The sequence below is a fragment of the Abramis brama genome (genome assembly GCF_963993115.1).
Source record: "Abramis brama genome assembly, chromosome: 16".
NCBI lineage: Eukaryota > Metazoa > Chordata > Actinopteri > Cypriniformes > Leuciscidae > Abramis > Abramis brama.
In genome coordinates, this window is record NC_139978.1 from 35113174 (window position 1) to 35131454 (window position 18281).

General features: G+C 38.5%; 1 long non-coding RNA gene across 2 annotated transcripts; it reads right to left on the bottom strand.

Annotated features, from left to right (window-relative positions):
* Positions 1-3233: 3233 nt before the first annotated feature.
* Positions 3234-5316, bottom strand: LOC311066403. Of its 2 annotated transcripts, XR_014603071.1 has the most exons (4): positions 5179-5316; positions 4275-4337; positions 3907-3930; positions 3234-3331 (listed from the first exon to the last, which is right to left on the bottom strand). It is a non-coding gene; the product is annotated as an uncharacterized lncRNA (long non-coding RNA). The 2 variants fall into 2 exon arrangements; XR_014603072.1 differs by lacking the exon at positions 5179-5316 and having other exon boundaries at positions 4275-4562.
* Positions 5317-18281: the final 12965 nt, after the last annotated feature.

The window sequence follows — 18281 nt, forward strand, 5'->3', positions numbered from 1 at the left end:
AAAATAGTGCGCTACATACAGAACTACAAGTGAATTTCACTGAAATTACAGAGATTTATTAAGTTATAGGTCTATTTTATTAATATAGCATTAAAACGTTAGCTTATTTGCAAGAGATATGAAGGGCTTGTGCATGTTGTGCTCTCTAACAGAACATGTAAAGATCTCAGTGTTCGGTGCTGAACGGATGAACGTCATTCTGCTCGGAAGATCCGAAGCTGAACCTGCATATTATTTAGTGCTTATGCTGTGATCGTGATTTAGCAGGCCAACATGCTGAAGCGCTAACATTAAAGTGAGTGTACTCTCATTAGAATAAACGAGAACGGTTTGAAAGTGTAAAAAAACAAACATGTGCTTTGAATTCAGATTTCGACAAGCACTCAGTTCATATGAGCAGCACCGACAGAGTCGATCACAGCTTATCAAGTGCACTTGAGGAACACAAAACACACTTAGTCTTCAACAAAAGCATCTGTCTTACTGCAAAACTCCGGCACAATTCGTCTCAAGGGATTTTTAGTGGAGGGAAATAACCAGCCAGCTGGTTCTGTATTGGAGAATTGAGTCTGTGAGCTCAGTCTAATGCTTTCAAGAGCAGATGAAACTCACTTTAATAATGTGGCTGATGATTATATTGTGAGTAATCAAACAGCCACTGACTGCATTGAGAGTGATGCTAAAAATTAATATCTGAACATATTGAGACTTCTTCCAGTCAACATGCTCTTATAGAAGTTGTACACTGCAAAAAAAACGACTTTCTTACTCAGTATTGTTTTGTTTTCCAGCACAAATATCTAAACATTGTTAAATCAAGATGCATTTACTGGAGAAGCAAAATGAGTGAAAATATTAAGTCTGGTTTACTGAGAAATGTGTCAAAATGAAGTGAGTTTGTGCTTAAAACAAGAACAAATATCTGCCAGTGGGGTCAGAAAAATAAACTTAATTAAATGTTTCTGATATTTTATCTCATTTTAAGCATAAACTAATTTCATTTTGATACATTTTTCATTGATCAAGACTCATTATTCAAAGTCATTTTGCTTCTCCAGTAAATGTATCTTGATTAAAGAATGTTTAGATATTTGTGCTGGAAAACAAGTATAAAAAAACTGAGTATCAAAGTAATTTCTTGCTGTGTATTTAGAAATGCTATGTATTTTGTATTTAGTTGTACGGAGTTTGGGGATATTTGAGCGTACAAGTGAATGTCATGAAATCTTTCAAGAAACGTCCAAGTCATATTTCATCCCAAAATCTGGAGAAAAAAAAAACTATTATTAGTACTATTAAGATTTGTGACTTTATTCTTCAGATTACCTCAAATGTCTTGTAATGCAAAATATATATATATATATATATATATATTTATATATATATATATATATATATATATATATATATATATATATATAGCAATACAATGAAAAACAGTTAAAAAATTACGAAGATAACCATTGTGAATAAAAAATGCTCAATTATCATTGATGTTACCATCCAAAAATATCTTAATGATCCTAAAATAGTCATTTTCTTTGTGGAAAATACAATTTCTTGTCCTTTTGATTTTGAGGCACTACGTGACCTGGACGTGTTTTCGTGAGATTGTCCTTTAAAGTGCATTAAACTGGTTTTTATAACACTAGAATCTGTAGCGAGGGAGTTTTGTGCTGCACAGCAACACAGAACAACAAGAGACGAGACGAGACGTCCAGTGGGTCAGAGAGCATCTCTGGTCCTTTCACAGCATTCAGACCGGCTGATACTCCAGGAAAAGCCCACGTCACGCATCACAGGCCTTAAAGAGCCCGTCCATGTCAAAACTTAGTGTTCGGCGCAAATTATAAACGTGCCATCAGACTCACAAAAATACACGCACACTTTACAGATGTGTAAACTTCAAGACAAAGACACAGACCAGACAAATCACATGTAAATGCGGCTGTAAGTAGACAACATACATGCAGTCGGTGAAAAACCTTGTGATGTGTCCAGTGCAGTGGTTTGGATCTGGCATCTGCAGTGGTTTGGCACTTAAATTTTTTTTAAGAACATTAAATTGTGATTTGAATAGATCAGAGTTTGTGTGATTGTTCCGGTGTTAAAACAGGACACACGTTGGGAATACATCTAATGGCTTTCGATGACGACTGGCTCATACACACCAGCAGAGACCCTGCGAACACAACACAGAGTTTGATCAGTAGGTTTTGTGTTTTTGCAACAGCAGAACGAACCCAGTTCTGGTGTGTTTGTGATGAATCACCTGTTTCCCAGCTGGATCCCGCTCAGCGCTGTGGTTCCGTCTCGGCTCACGAACAGCCTCAGGTTACTGTCTGAACACAGAGCGACAGAACAGAGGAGTGAGTGTGTGATGTTCACACCTGGAACTCAATAGATTTTGTCGACATTTTATAACATAAAAAAAATAATAATATGCGCATAAATGCAATAAAAATGTACATACAATGATGGAACTCATTTTTGCAAATCTACCAAAAATAATTGTATATATTTATTGTAGATTTGCATTGAGTTTTATTTGCATTTCATTTTTATTTTTATGTACAGTTTTGATGCAGGTAAATGAATAATAAATTCTAATATATTAATATATAATTATGATTATAATTTATTTCACACACACACACACACACACACACACTTCACATTCACTCTCTCACACACACACACTCATAAACGCACACACACACTTACTCTCACACACACACATCTCTCTATAAATTACGTCTGTCTGTCTGTCTGTCTGTGTGTCTGTTAACATTTGAAAGGATGCTGTCACTTTCAGACAGAATGCACAGATCCAATATACTGTTACACTCACTTTTTCCTTTCTCAACTGTTTAAGACAAACCCGACTGTATTTACAAAGATATTTTGACATAATTTTGAATTTGGCTGTTCAAGCTCAAAAAAACAGGTGAAAGAGAACTCAATTCAGTATTTATGCACTATATGAGAGGCCCTTTCGGTGAGTGCTTCAGATGTGCACGGAGAGAAAACAGTGCACGAGTGCCGAATTGAGTTCTATTTCACATCTTCTTGCACTTGAATAGTTTAAAATCACATTAAAATGCGCACAAAGGAATCGATAAGCGGAATTAAACTTTTAATTCTATAACAAGTATCCGTTTCCAGACTCAATTTTCTATTCCCAGCACTATGTGTGTGTACTGTGTGTTAATGCAGCATGCAGTGTGTAAACACGACTTACGTGTGTGCTGCTGATGCCCTCCAGGAGCAGTCTGGTGACCTCAGCCTGTCTGTCAAACTCTGTCTGAGCAACACGCAGTTCATGATCCGCCTGATCAGAGAGAGAAGGAGACATTACATACGCAACATTTGCATCTAAACGCTGATCTGATGAAAACATAAATTGAATCTCAAGGAAATAAATATATTTTGATTTATTTTACATGATTTGTGTATTTGCGACATTATTTTTATGATTAAGAATCTCAATTTCCTCTGAATTTAGTTAAAAACAGCAACAACAAAAAAAATATATACAGTATATATATTCTGTTTAATGATTTTCATTACTGAATTACAAAATGTTTTTTTGGCATAGTTATGAAAATAATCTCACAACACAAAACATTTTAACATTCTTCACTATTTAAACTTTGTGTAAAATGTTTACTTTATACTAAATATTTGATGCATAATATTTAATTTCTTATTTTGAAATATGACCCAACGACTGAATCATCACGAGATTCAGTCAAATTAAAATTCAACTAACTTAATTCACTTGTGTGTACAAAGTGCTCTGTGATGACCTGACGAATTAACGACAACCAAACCAGAAGACAGTAACAAAACATTTTGACAGAATATATATAAACATCAATATATATGTGATGATGTCACGCTTACTTTATCAAGCTCCTCATTCCAGAGCTGATCAGAGGAGAGAGAAAAATGCAGATAATATAATTCAGAATGCTGACCAAACTATAAACGTGTAATAAAACTGTTCAATAAGAGTGCAGAAGAATATGTGATTGGTTTGCTTATAGTGGTGAGTATGAGGTTGCTCATTTACTGTGCTGTACACCAGGGTGAAGCATGTAGTGTCATGGTAAAATAATCACAAACTCATGATGCACAGAATCAGCACTTTTGACAACAGAATGTCAGGATATTGAATGACAGGCTGTGTCTCATGAATATTGACACTGGATATGTAACAGAGTATATGTGTGTGTGGAGGAGGGCGTCTCAGACAGTGAAGATGTTCTCACCGCAGATGCACTGGCAGACAGCACATAATTACGCGGTCTGGTCTCTTGAAAGTCTGGAGCAGCCTGAAACAGACAGGAACACACTTTGATGCACTCCTCATGCCAAAACGCAATCAACAAATAATGCTGCAAATATTTTAGGAAAGAGACTGACTGGCACCATTGAACTATGGGAAGAAAACTGCTGGTCATTGTGGGAAGCTTTTAAATGCCATGCATCAGAACAACAGATAGAATCAAAGATCAGAATATTGTGCGTAAGCTTGTTCAAATCTAGATGATATTTAGCTGATCTTTAAAAAGTATGATAGTGATAGTAGAAGCATCTGATCTTTGATCTTGCGGAAAAGCAAAATAAAGAAATACGTGAACTGAAATAATGCATTTTTTTGGTGTGCATTATCTATAAATGATGATGCATTAATAAATCCAAAACAAAACAATTATAGTGGGTATTTATTGTTATGATATGATGGAATAAATGATCACATAATAACTGCAATTATTGCAAAAAATTAAGCTATGTTGTTGCATTTTGGAAATTTGGATTTTGGTAACACTTGACATAGTAATAACAATAAATTATGCATAATTACATGCAACTAACCCTCAACCAAACCCTAATCCTATAGTAAGTACATGTAGTTACTTAATATTACTCAGTACTTAAATATATAATTACACTGTAACAATGACACCTTAAAATAAAGTGTAACCTGGATTTTTAATGTTTACTCTGATTCATGTAATTACATCATATCATTTAAAAGTAGGTCTTATGTAAATCCTGGCAAGTGGAATGCATGAAAAATGAAGGAACAAAACTGAAAAGTCTTTGTCGCTGTCACTCAAAAATGTTAAAAAGGCAGAAAAGCATAATGAGGAAATTGACTGCGATACTCACTTCTCCCTCACACTGTGAAGGTTAAAGCAGAGACACGCGGTTAGTGCTCATAGTGTCAACAGGGGAGAAATCGCTCAATATTCACAACAAACACGAGGAAGAAGTGATGCTATCAAAGCATGACAATAAGGAAGGGGAATGAGAGGGTTGGGAATCGAGAACCGGTGCTTATTAATGTAGTGAAGTTGTGTGATGTCAGTACAATTTGGTAGGTGGCCAATGAGCATTCGCCCATTGGGGCATATAAACCGTTCATTCATGCCTCCTGGTGTGTGTCATGGTTGAAAGCCCGCCCCTTCCTGTCGCAACTATGGATTGAGTGTGCCGTTGGGTGGCTGAGGGTTTGTGCGCGTGGGTGGCTGCTTACTCCCAGGTAGGCTTGGTACCATCTTGGGGCGTAGTGGGAAGTTTTATTTTTGTCCTGACTTGGGTTGTGACAATTTGTTTCAGTACGGTGTGCCTTCAGGGCTTCCATCGGTGTGGCATTGCAGCTTAACTGATCGGAACACCACCTGTTGCAATCAACAAGGCTGTTACATGATTCTCTTACGGTATATGTTGAAGTGTAACGATCGTATTCTCTGGTAGGTAAACTGGGATAGTACTTTATTGTATTATCAGGTGGGTAACTGGTCGATAACTTTGTTAGTCGTAACCCTTGTTTATTGTTTTGAAGATCTTCACGGATGCTAAAGTGGGTTAAGTGAGCAGTCGCATTAAACAGCGCGCGCGCTCTCTCTCTCCGCCACTCGCTCTTTAAAGCCACGCTGCTGCTTTCTACACACCATTACATTTAAGTCAAACATGTTTATGCGGGCTTGAAAGATTATTTTTTTTGTTATTTGATTCTGAGTGATTGTGTTTGCTTGGAATTATTTTTAGGTGTAATGTTATTACTGTTAACGTTGTATTTGGTGTAAGTTTCTGCCGCGGTCACAGTAGATCTGTTTGTTTCTCTTGAATGTGAATGTGTTTTTTTTTCTTTAATGTGAATGTGAGTGTTTAGAGTATTTATATTTTGGGATGCATTGTAAATTGTTTATTTTCTTGTTGGTTTCCGTCATGTTAGAGTCAACAAATTGACTTTGAATGTTTCTGTTTTCTTTGTTTATTTAAATTTAGTTTGATTATCTATTTTTCTTTTTTTCTTTAGGAGCTGAGGACTTCCAGGAGCGGGCTGGTTGTCGGTTTCACCGCAGGTTTTGCTTCACTAAGAGTGTTATTGCAGTTTCATTGCCGTGTCACTACCATTGGTTATTTGCAGTGAATTTGGTGGGTGTACGTTGGGTTGGCGTGCTTCTTATGGTAGACCTGCTGCCAGCACACTAGCCTGCTCCTGACCGGAAGCCTCAGCCCCTGTGAAAGTTTATTGTGAATCTTGTGATGGTTTATTGTGAATCTTGTGATGGTTTATTGTGAATCTTGTGATGGTTTATTGTGAATCTTGTGATGGTTTATTGTGAATCTTGTGAGGGTTTATTGTGAATCTTGTGAGGGTTTATTGTGAACCTTGAAGGTTTAATTTTGTCGCTTTGTCCAATTCAATCATGACCCATGTGAACTACTGATTTTAAATTATTGATCAACTTTTAGTTTTAAATAAACATTTTTGCACGGAAGCCCATGCCTCTTGCCTTTTCTAGGTGGAACGTATTTGTGTGCTTTATTTGGGTTGTTTTCCCCGTTAACCTGGGGTGGCGTAGTCGCTAAAATTGAGCCACTTGCTACATGTGGCGCAGTCGGCAGGATCCACAGGATTTTTTGGCAGAGGCGTGGGACCGTATAGTAGTTTGTTTTGTAATTGTGTTTTTTTCTTTTTTTTTTTTTCTCTTTTGTAGGAATAAAGCAGCAGCGTGTGCTCTGGAGACGGTAGTTTCTGGTTTGACTCCCTTCGGTGACGTCCCTTGGGGTTGGGTATAAAATATATATATTTTATAATAATGGAGGGAGAATTACAGGAACTTAAAGAGCTGGTGGCTCAACTTCGAGCTGATAACGAGAGATTGCGACGGGAGGGGGCGTCTGAGTTGCAGGGGGCTAGTGTTGCTGGACCTAGCACCTCTGCCACAGGCCTTTCCTCCATACCTCCACCATTGACTGGTACTAGGAGGTGCCCAAGTTAGTGCATATAGCCGTCAAGGCAGAGAACTTGTGTATCACTCGTTTCTCGTTGTATAGCCGTTATGGCAAGAGCACTTGTAACCAGTGTTTCTCGTTGTATAGCCGTTATGGCAAGAGCACTTGTAATCAGTGTTTCTTATTATGTAGCCGTCAAGGCAGAGAACTTGTGTATCACTCGTTTCTCGTTGTATAGCCGTTATGGCAAGAGCACTTGTAACCAGTGTTTCTCGTTGTATAGCCGTTATGGCAAGAGCACTTGTAATCAGTGTTTCTTATTATGTAGCCGTCAAGGCAGAGAACTTGTGTATCACTCGTTTCTCGTTGTATAGCCGTTATGGCAAGAGCACTCGTAATCAGTGTTTCTCATTATGTAGCCGTCAAGGCAGAGAACTTGTGTATCTCGTTGTAGAGCCGTCATGGCAATAGCACTTGTAACCAGTGTTTCTTATTGTGTAGCCGTCAAGGCAGAGAACTTGTGTGCCACTTGTTTCTTGGTATGAGTGTCAGTTAGTCTGAATGATTTGAGTATGATGACGCCGATCCATTGTTCTCTGTATTCTCAGATTTTAGGTGCGGTGAAGCATATCCATTGCCTTTTTGTAAATGATTTTAAGTGTTGTCGCTATGGTGGTTTGTTTAATTTTGTCTCTACCTACTTTAGGCCCTGGAGTTGAGTGGCAAGGGTTTGCTTATCGTCGGGGCGACGACACAAAAGTAAGGGGTAGAATGTAGTGAAGTTGTGTGATGTCAGTACAATTTGGTAGGTGGCCAATGAGCATTCGCCCATTGGGGCATATAAACCGTTCATTCATGCCTCCTGGTGTGTGTCATGGTTGAAAGCCCGCCCCTTCCTGTCGCAACTATGGATTGAGTGTGCCGTTGGGTGGCTGAGGGTTTGTGCGCGTGGGTGGCTGCTTACTCCCAGGTAGGCTTGGTACCATCTTGGGGCGTAGTGGGAAGTTTTATTTTTGTCCTGACTTGGGTTGTGACAATTTGTTTCAGTACGGTGTGCCTTCAGGGCTTCCATCGGTGTGGCATTGCAGCTTAACTGATCGGAACACCACCTGTTGCAATCAACAAGGCTGTTACATGATTCTCTTACGGTATATGTTGAAGTGTAACGATCGTATTCTCTGGTAGGTAAACTGGGATAGTACTTTATTGTATTATCAGGTGGGTAACTGGTCGATAACTTTGTTAGTCGTAACCCTTGTTTATTGTTTTGAAGATCTTCACGGATGCTAAAGTGGGTTAAGTGAGCAGTCGCATTAAACAGCGCGCGCGCTCTCTCTCCGCCACTCGCTCTTTAAAGCCACGCTGCTGCTTTCTACACACCATTACATTTAAGTCAAACATGTTTATGCGGGCTTGAAAGATTATTTTTTTTGTTATTTGATTCTGAGTGATTGTGTTTGCTTGGAATTATTTTTAGGTGTAATGTTATTACTGTTAACGTTGTATTTGGTGTAAGTTTCTGCCGCGGTCACAGTAGATCTGTTTGTTTCTCTTGAATGTGAATGTGTTTTTTTTTCTTTAATGTGAATGTGAGTGTTTAGAGTATTTATATTTTGGGATGCATTGTAAATTGTTTATTTTCTTGTTGGTTTCCGTCATGTTAGAGTCAACAAATTGACTTTGAATGTTTCTGTTTTCTTTGTTTATTTAAATTTAGTTTGATTATCTATTTTTCTTTTTTTCTTTAGGAGCTGAGGACTTCCAGGAGCGGGCTGGTTGTCGGTTTCACCGCAGGTTTTGCTTCACTAAGAGTGTTATTGCAGTTTCATTGCCGTGTCACTACCATTGGTTATTTGCAGTGAATTTGGTGGGTGTACGTTGGGTTGGCGTGCTTCTTATGGTAGACCTGCTGCCAGCACACTAGCCTGCTCCTGACCGGAAGCCTCAGCCCCTGTGAAAGTTTATTGTGAATCTTGTGATGGTTTATTGTGAATCTTGTGATGGTTTATTGTGAATCTTGTGATGGTTTATTGTGAATCTTGTGATGGTTTATTGTGAATCTTGTGAGGGTTTATTGTGAATCTTGTGAGGGTTTATTGTGAACCTTGAAGGTTTAATTTTGTCGCTTTGTCCAATTCAATCATGACCCATGTGAACTACTGATTTTAAATTATTGATCAACTTTTAGTTTTAAATAAACATTTTTGCACGGAAGCCCATGCCTCTTGCCTTTTCTAGGTGGAACGTATTTGTGTGCTTTATTTGGGTTGTTTTCCCCGTTAACCTGGGGTGGCGTAGTCGCTAAAATTGAGCCACTTGCTACATTAAGAACCAATTACATATGAGAGGCGAGTTTTCCAGACTACCAAACCTGTAAATGCAGCGTACTGTGAGGGACATGACACTTTTGTTTTGTTTTTACAGATGTGGAGCATGTTTTTCCTCAAGAATTATACTGTTTATTTCTGATTTGCCATGACTGTTCATCATTCGACAAAACTTGAGGTCAGTAAATGCAATAAGGCTCGTTTTGAAAATCATTATCTGTTATTTCTTCCTCAAACGTCACCTTTATTTTTATAGTGCTTTATACAATAGAAATTGTTTCAATTCATCCTCAGTAATAAGCAGGGGGAAAAAAACAGAATTAATGATGCAAACTTCAAATTAAAATTCCACTGTAGAGCAGCTGAAGCTGATAATAGTGTCATTAATATTATTAGAAAACACTGTTATGCCAATAGGCCGCTGTACGTGAGCTGTATCGTTCAGTTTCGTTCCGACAAACGGGGCACTACTTTTTCTTTTGCTCAATATGTTCAACATTAATAAAAGGTATCCAAGCAAAAAGTTCTCCACGCATTATCCTGCAGTTAATGAAAAAAAGTGTAATTTATTGGCGCATTATATTGACTGCGTATTGAGACATATATAACTGTTGAGCTAGATTTTCAACCAATCAGCATCGAAAATGTAAGTAGGTCAGAGCCGAAATCAAGCCAATATCACTACGCACATGTAAACATGGAGGAGGACGTAAGCAGCGCATCTTCATCTGATAGCGGCGATCAATTGACTCATTTGGATAAATATTAGGTACACAAGATAGGCGTTAATTTTTCTCAAGAAAAAAAAATGCATAGGCTACATACAGACAGCCCTATCAGCTGGTAGTATTATTTAAGGTTAAAAATAACTCACATTAAATATAATGCGTTTTTTATTATAATAACAACTTTATTTAATGATATAAGTACAAATATAATAAATATGTAATATAGTGCACATATTTAGCAAAATACTCTCTATAGCTCTTTTTCTAGCCAACTAACGTGCCTATATTATGGTCATTAAATGGCTTTCCTGAGGTAAATGTTATGTGACATAATTGTTCACATAGAATGTTAATGTGATTTAAATATATTCACATAGAAAAGACATTTTACATTTTTGTAATTAATAATTTATGTACAATTAAATGTATTAAAAGTATTAACAATGTAACAATATTACTGTTTTACTCTATTTATGATCGAATAAATGCCTTGCTGCGCATAAGACATCTTTCAAAAACATTAAAAAATCTTAATTATTCTAAACCTTTGACATATATATGGTAAATTCAGTATAATTTAAATTTTTCCCCAGTATAGATGACAGACAGACAGACAGACAGACAGACAGACAGACAGACAGACAGACAGACAGATATCTATCTATCTATCTATCTATCTATCTATCTATCTATCTATCTATCTATCTATCTATCTATCTATCTATCTATCTATCTATCTATCTATCTATCTATCTATCTATCTGTCTATCTGTCTATCTGTCTATCTGTCTATCTGTCTATCTATCTATCTCTCTGTCTGTCTGTCTCTATGTCTGTCTATCTATCTGTCTGTGTCTGTCTGTCTGTCTATCTTTATCTGTCTGTGTCTGTCTGTCTGTCAAGTCAAGTCAAGTCAAGTCATCTTCATTTATATAGCGCTTTTAACAATGTAGATTGTTTCAAAGCAGCTTTACAGAGATAAACGTATAATTTAAGGTAACAGAGATTGTTTTGGCTTTATAGCGGTTCTTTAATAAAGTTATTTTCCAGCTAAAGTTAGTTTTGATTGATTCGCTTCCATCGCAACGATTATTTGTTATTAAATTAGGGGCCGCTAAGACGACACCAATCTCTCTACATAGAATTTAAACGTGAACCTGTGAGAAACGCTGATGGCGTTCACATGTGCATTAAGAATTGGTTCTATAGTTATGTGCGTTTGAATATATGTGCACAGGTTTGGATTTCCCTACAGACGTTTAAACCTAAACAAAGTACTGGATTTTCCTTATAAATTTTTATACAGAATTTTATTTTATTTTGTCACTTCGGGGTAGGTACGCGAAACGAATTTTCCCAACAACGCTTTATCTGGAGTAGTAAAGGGATCCTCCATAGGGAGAGACTAGTTGGCACTTCAGCACTGCGTTGTCATCGGGTCCAGGCGAAGGTCCTTTGTCAGATCTGGATATGGACTGGATCCGGCAGGCTGCGGGAAAACCTTGGGATAAACAAAGACACTAAAATTAACGTAGATGCCATTCTTCTTATGATGTAATGAGTACATCAGGATTTATGGGAAGTGTTCCCGGTTCCAGCTGACCTAATCTATGCAGCCTAACATTAAATTATAGAAGTCTATAATGTGTTATGTGAATGCTAGGTCAAAGAGATGTGTCTTTAGTCTAGCTTTGAACTGACAGAGTGTGTCTGCTTCCCGGACAATGTTAGGAAGACTGTTCCAAAGTTTTGGCGCTAAATAGGAGAAGGATCTACCGCCAGCAATCGATTTTGATATTCTAGGTATTTATCAACTGGCCGTAAATTTGAGATCGCAATAGACGTGAAGGACTATAATGTGTTAAGAGCTCGCTCAAGTACTGCGGAGCTAAACCATTTAGTGCTTTGTAAGTAATCAGCAATACTTTAAAATTTATGTGATGTTTAATTGGCAGCCAATGCAGTGTTGACAGAACTGGGCTAATATGGTCATACTTCCTGGTTCTGGTAAGAACTCTAGCTGCTGTTTTGGACCAGCTGTAGTTTGTTTATTAAGCGTGCAGGGCAACCACCCAGTAGAGCATTACAATAATCTAGCCTTGAGGTCATGAACGCATTAACTAATTGTTCTGCATTTGTCATTGAGAGCATATGGCGTAATTTAGATATATTTTTAAGATGGAAAAATGCGGTTTTACAGATACTAGACACGTGACTTTCAAATGAAAGATTGGTATCAAAGAGCACACCCAGGTTCCTAACTGACGACGAAGACTTGACAGAGCAGCCATCAAGTGTTAGACAGTATTCCAGATTATTACATGAGGAAGTTTTTTGTCCAATAATTAGAATCTCTGTTTTTTCAGAATTAAGTAGTAGCCTAGGAAATTACTAGTCATCCAATTTTTTATATCAGCTATGCATTCCGTTAATTTTGTGAATTGGTAAGTTTCGTCTGGGCGTGAAGAAATATAGAGCTGAGTATCATCGGCATAACAGTGAAAACTAATGCCATGCTTCCTAATGATATGTAGCATGTACAGAGTGAACAGCAACGGTCCTAGTACTGAGCCTTGTGGTACGCCATACTGAACTTGTGATCGATAAGACATTTCTTCATTTATTGCTTCAAACTGATAACGGTCAGATAAGTATGATTTAAACCATGCTAGTGCAATTTCACTAATGCCAACATAATTTTCGAGTCTATTTAAAAGAATGTTGTGGTCGATAGTATCAAATGCAGCACTAAGATCGAGTAACACTAATAGCGAGATACAACCACGATCGGATGATAGGAGCAAATCATTTGTGACTCTGATGAGAGCAGTCTCAGTACTATGGTACGGTCTAAATCCTGACTGGAAATCCTCGCAGATATCATATCTTTGTAAAAAGGAACACAGTTGTGAGGATACCGCCTTTTCTAATATCTTTGACAGAAAAGGTAGATTCGAGATCGGCCTGTAGTTGACTAATTCTGTAGAATCAAGTTGCGTTTTTTTAACAAGCGGTTTAATCATAGCCAGCTTAAAGGTTTTTGGTATATATCCTAGTGACAAAGATGAATTATTGATATTAAGAAGAGGATCTATGACCTCTGGAAGCATCTCTTTCAGTAGCTTAGTCGGTATAGGGTCTAACATACATGTTGTCGATTTAGATGATTTAACGAGTTTAGTAAATTCTTCCTCTCCTATAGCAATGAATGAATCAAATTTTTCTTCAAGGAGACTACAATGCACTGCCTGATGCGATACTGTAGTAGACGGTTGCATAGTTATAATTTTATCCCTGATATTATCAATCTTGTTAGTAAAGAAGTTCATAAAGTCATTACTGCTGTGCTGCTTGGAAACATCTGGGGTTGAAGATTTATTTCTCGTTAGTTTAGCCACAATTTCAAATAAATACCTAGGATTGTTTATTTTCTTCTAATAGGGTTGTAAAATAAGCAGATCTAGCAGCTTTTAAGGCCTCTCTGTAAGCAATCGAGCTCTCCTTCCATGAAATGCGAAATACCTCTAGTTTTGTTTTCTTCCAGTTGAAGTTTAAATGAGACTAAATAATGATCTGAGATGACATCGCTCTGCTGCAGAATTTCAACAGCATCAGCATTTATTCCATGTGATAATATTAGATCTAGAGTATGATTACGAGAATGAGTAGGTCCTGACACGTAGGTCCTAACTCCAATAGAGTTAAGAATGTCTTTAAATGCCAATCCCAATGCATCTTTTTCGTTATCTACATGTATATTCAAATCACCAACAATTAGTACTTTATCTGCAGCCAGTACTAACTCTGATAGAAAATCAGCAAATTCTTTTGATAAAGTCTGAATGGTGCCCTGGTGGCCTGTATACAGTAGCCAGCACAAATCTCATACGTGATTTATCATTTACACTATATATTGTTACATTTAGCGACAACACTTCAAAAGAATTATATTTAAAACAAGACTTCTCAGTAATTCTGAAGATATTACTATAAATTACAGCAACACCTCCCCCTTTGCCTTTCAGACGAGGTTCATGTTTATAACAGTAATCTTGAGGGGTTGACTCATTTAAAGTAATATAATTGTCTGGTTTTAGCCAGGTTTCTGTCAAACACAGCACATCTAGGCTAGATTATAGTCTGTAATCATATCATTAACAATAAGTGCTTTTGAAGTAAGGGATCGAATATTCAGCAACCCGAGCTTTATCGTTTGTTCATCCGTATTATACTCAGTTCAATTCAATTCAAATGTATTTGTATAGTGCTTTTCACAATACATATTGTTTCAAAGCAGCTTTACAGAAAGTGCAAAATACAGTTAGTTAATCATGTATTAATTTAGGGCATAACATATCGCCAGCTTTGAGTCGTCTCTTCACGGGCGTCGAGTCGTCTCTTCACGGGTGTTGGGGCATCTGAAGTTTCCATGAGAGGCTGGATACAAACTGGAGCTGACGAACTCTATTTAGCGTCCCGAGATAACAACAGAAAAGCAGATGGGAAATAATTAGCATAGCTGCTGTTCATAATATTAATGCATTCGACTGAAAATCGCTGCAAAAGATGCTTTCCAACAGGTTTTATCGTAGTTTTTGTCCAACTCCATTGACTTGTATTGAAAAGAAAGAAACCTCAAATTTTTTCGGGACAGCAGCATGTGTCCAAATTTTAATCTTAACCGTCCTATTTCATCAGAAAATAAGACGAATCTGTAAACAGGGATCTGTAAACAGGGCTTTAAACAGGGCTTTAAGTGTAAAATACCGAACTATTTGTATCAAATAAAATAGTTTTGTATCCCAATCAAATAAAGTAGGCTAGGATATCGGAATGGATAAAGAAAACAAAAAAAGAGAGCCTAACTGGACAGAGGAGGAGAAATGCAATCTTGACGAATATGGTAAAAGGTTGCAAAAATTGACCGTTGCGTTTAAGTGACGGGAAAGAGCCCCTGCAACCCGGTGAACCACTCTGCTGACAGACGATTTATGCACGTGGAAAACATCTCCCACTACCGTCTGAAAACTCCCAGTTGCAAAAAAACTCAGTGCTATAAGCAGTTATAACACCACAGGTAAAGAGTGGTTGCGATGTGTGACATGGTCAAGGTCGCCGTCTAGTTTGTTAACAGTGTCAAATATTGCGCGTCGATCAAATCGGTATTCTTGCAACAATATTCCTAAATCCAAAAATCCCTAAAAATTCTTCTTGGCACATAATGATCTTCAGCTGGTTCCATAAATTCAGCCATTTCGTCTTATTTTTGTCTACGTTACTCTTAAGGTTACGATTTCCAAACCTTAAGTTATACTTAGGAAAATTACCGTTAAGGAGTTTTATGCAACACTTAACGCTTTTTAAGGGATTACTTAAGTGAAAAAACAGCATTTAAGGGAAATTCTAAGTGTTTATGACGTTTCACTTAAACACCCTTAGGTTTAAGGGAAACATAAGGGCGAACTTAAGGGAAAATGACACTTAAGGTGCTTTATGCAACCAGGCACAGGTTGTCACAGTGTCTGGTTCGTGTTCCCTGGGTAACCACTAGATGTCCTCCTTCCCCACGGTGTCTGTCACTTTCTGAACTACATTCCCCACGATCTTTGTTTCTTCATTGCACTCAGCTGTCCCTTGTCATTGATCATTGCACTCAGCCAATTCCCCATTAGCATTGTCATTTCCCTGTGTGTATAACCCTGTCTGTTTTAGTATGTGTCACGGAGTCCTTGTATTTATCACGCCACTTCGGTGTCTGTTTCTTGTCTGCACTTTTCTTGTGTTTTGGATTGCTACATTGGTATTTGACCCATGCTTGGACTTGACCACTGTTTTTGGATTTTCCCTTAATAAAATATACTTACTGCAAATTGGATCTTCCCTGCTTTCCGTGTGTGGATCGTGACAGAAGGACTCCGTCACCAAAGATCCAGCGGTATGTTTTCTGATGTTTCTTTCCCAGCCACTGAGCAGGAGAGAAAGATTTGTTTTGAGGGAACCCGCCTAGTCATTTTTCATGGGACCCGGGGAGGTCGCAGAGGAGTGAGTGGTCCAGAGGAAATCCAACATCACTCTCCACCATGGCCCCCCTTCGACCCTGGGCTCGTGAGGGACGGATCGGAGCCGCCGTCTCGCCATCGTGGACGGAGAAGGGGGAGGAGGCACACGTTTGTCGATCCAGAGACTGTTCACGTCACGTCTGCCGAGCCTGTGTCTTCGGACAGGATGGCCGCCGCCGAGCCTGTTCACGTCACGTCTGTCAATCCAGAGTTCTACATTGGTACTTATATCAATTAAGTTGGGACAGCAAAGACTGTGATTTGGACTTTGACTTACTAGTCATATGGTGTGTAACGTCTTGGGAGATGTTGTCCGACAGAAGAGCCACTCCGATTCTGCTGGGGTGAAGGCCATCAGCACGGAAGAGCCTAGATCGCTCCCAGAACAGATTCCAATTATTTACAAAGAGTAGTCTCTGTTCATTACACCATGACATTAGCCATTCATTTAGAGCAAATAATCTACTGAACCTTTCATGTCCTAGTCGGTACGTGGGAAGCGGTCCAGACACGATGATCGTTGTTTCAGGCGATGTGCTGCGTACCGTCTCGATCAGGCTCCTGTAGTCCTTCTTCCGAACCTCCGTCTGCTGGAGCCAGTCTGTCTGCTTCCTGACCTGAGCCCCAGATTGTCATGTTTGAGCTCTAAGAATATGTGCTGTTACTTTTACTTCTTTAATACTCAAGTACAATTTTAATGTGGTACTTTTTTACTTTTACTCAAGCACGATTCTGGCCAGATACTTTTACTTTTAATTGATTAAAGTTTTCCCTCAGTACTTGTACTTTCACTAGAGTAACATTTTTGAGTACTTTTTACACCTCACCTCTGCTACCGCGGGAGTGCAGGTCTCTAGTACAGGGTCACATGTGTGTTGATGGTTCTACTTCCTTCCTGCATTTTGCTCCAGCCATTGATGGTTTTCAGGAACTTCTCGTTCGCGGTTTCAATGTTTCTGTAAAAGGCAGTGTCAAAGACCTTGCGCTCAGGCCTCCCTTTCTCACACACTCTCATGTGTGGCTCCAACCGGTCTGGAGCGAAGTATCGACTGCACACGTCACAGGGAAACAGCCGCTGAGGAGCGTCGGGATACGCCTCCGGAGGGAGTTCAACGCACTGCAGCCGCTTTTCCTTCAGCTGTCCTTCAGCAGTCTTCTGTTGCTGTCTGACTGCAGCTTGATCATTCAGTGTGGGAAAACGTGTGGCAAGTAGCGATTTGGTGACATTACTCAAGCCTAACAATCTATTGGGGGGTATTGGGGGGAATGTTTTGCCTAATACTCTCTGTGACTGAAAGTATTTGTTCTGCTTCATGTTATTCCTCCTGTGGATGTTGCAAGGACTTTGCAAGGAATATTTTCCCTCTTGCTTCCAGTCTAAAACGTCCAGTCTGGAGCTGTGATGAGTTCCAGAGGGATGGCGCTGTCTGCTCATGCCATCGCTGTGTAATTCCGGTAGTTTTACGGTTTGGGTGTCTCTTTCCCTGTGATGAGTTCCAATGCACAATTAATTTATTATCACAAATATTCATAGGTTTATTATGCATCTATTTTTTTTGTATTAGTTCCTTTCCTTCCCTTCCTAACGTATACATTCCTTTTAGTTTATACTGACCCCTCGATCCTCGTTTCTTCATTGCACTCAGCTGTCCCTTGTCATTGATCATTGCACTCAGCCAATTCCCCATTAGCATTGTCATTTCCCTGTGTATATAACCCTGTCTGTTTTAGTATGTGTCACGGAGTCCTTGTATTTATCACGCCACTTCAGTGTCTGTTTCTTGTCTGCACTTTTCTTGTGTTTTGGATTGCTACATTGGTATTTGACCCATGCTTGGACTTGACCACTGTTTTTGGATTTTCCCTTAATAAAATATACTTACTGCAAATTGGATCTTGCCTGCTTTCCGTGT